Source organism: Adiantum capillus-veneris, chromosome 26 (assembly GCF_014529385.1).
Source record: "Adiantum capillus-veneris isolate H3 chromosome 26, ASM1452938v2, whole genome shotgun sequence".
NCBI lineage: Eukaryota > Viridiplantae > Streptophyta > Polypodiopsida > Polypodiales > Pteridaceae > Adiantum > Adiantum capillus-veneris.
The window spans coordinates 83,412,766-83,414,230 of record NC_140956.1 but is presented as its reverse complement, the minus strand read 5'-3'; the positions used below and the strand labels follow the sequence as shown (position 1 = coordinate 83,414,230).

The following is a 1,465-nucleotide window of genomic DNA, read 5'->3' as shown; positions in this document are numbered from 1 at the left end:
TTTCAGCCGATTAAAATACACTAGACCCCGGTTTTTTTCTAACATTGGTCACGTGTTCATTTTTCACCTTCCCCCAAACAACACGTTCACGTCGTTTCGTACCTCAAGAATCCTCCGGCATCTCTTCTTTCATCGACCCGCACACCCCCTTTCTGCTTGGTTTACTGCACGACGCAATAGCGAGTACTTCAACACTTTCGGAGTGCATCTTATCGCACCCTGCAGTATCTTTTCATATTCCCGTACGACGCATAGCGAGCTCTTCCAGATTGTGGGAGTCCCTCCTATCACGTCCTGCGGTGTCTTTTCATATTTTTGGGCCACGCGATACCGAGCTCATCATCTTCCTGTACGATGCAATAGCGAGCACTTCCAGATTGTGGGAGGACCTCCTATCGCGTCCTTCGGTATCTTTTCATATTCCCGAGCCACGTGATACCGAGCTCTTCCAGATTGTGGGAGGATCTCTTTTTGCATTGTTCTAGATACTTTAGAAGTCACTTGGACCTCTCTACGGGTCTTGTTTTGAAGAATTTTGTGACAAAAGAAAGAAGTTTTCGACTATCAAATGGCGAGGACAAAACAAACTGCAAGAAAAGTTTACCAAGCCCCAAAAGATTCAGAGAAAGATGATGACAACCAAAAACAATCAGTCGATCTAGAGGTAAAGAAAGAAGGAAAACCACCTACACAACCTTGTCAGAGGCCTACTGCTAGAAAAATATTGAATTATCAAGTCAAATCTCTAAGGGAAATAAGGAAAGCACAAAAGTCTACTTGTCTTCTCATTCCAAAGCTACCTTTCATGAGAGTTGTCAAAGAGATATCAGATAGTCTTGTGAGCATGATGAATATCAAAACCTTTGTTCCAGTAAGGTGGCAATCTCAAGCCTTGATGTGCCTTCAGGAGACTGCTGAGGATTTTCTTATAGACTTTATGAATGATAGCTACAGTGTAGCTGCATTTGCTCACAAGGTCACACTTATGAGCAAAGATTTTGTGTTTGTATCAAGGCTGAGGTACAAGTTTGATAAGGCTCTTGAGCTTATTCCTAGTGAGGATCTTAAGGCCTTCCAAATTTTAAATATCCCCCCTTCCATGCAGTAGAAAAATTCAGGGGTTGTCATTGAAGATGTTACACATTAGTATGAGACAAGAAAGGCCCAAGATATCAAAGCAGGCAAGGAGGTTGAGAGGGAGCAAGACATGATGTCAAAGAGGATGCTATCCTTACAGAGCACGTAGAAATTTAAAGAGCATCCAACTCTCTCCTTTATGAAAAAGTTACGAGCCAAATGGTTGTGGATGTCTCCTTGTGTGGGGATGATGAGGTGTACTGTGACATATTCCCTCAAGACACAAGTATGCTTGTAAACCCCAACATTGAGCTTGGTGATATTGTGCTCTTTATCTGTCTCAAGTATGTGTTGCCCCTTTGCTAATTATTAGTGCATGTGCAAGCAC

General features: G+C 42.6%; 1 pseudogene; it reads left to right on the top strand.

Moving 5' to 3' along the window:
- Window positions 1–568: 568 nt before the first annotated feature.
- LOC147423742 (histone H3-like centromeric protein cnp1 pseudogene) lies at window positions 569–1,108 on the top strand (annotated as a pseudogene).
- Window positions 1,109–1,465: the final 357 nt, after the last annotated feature.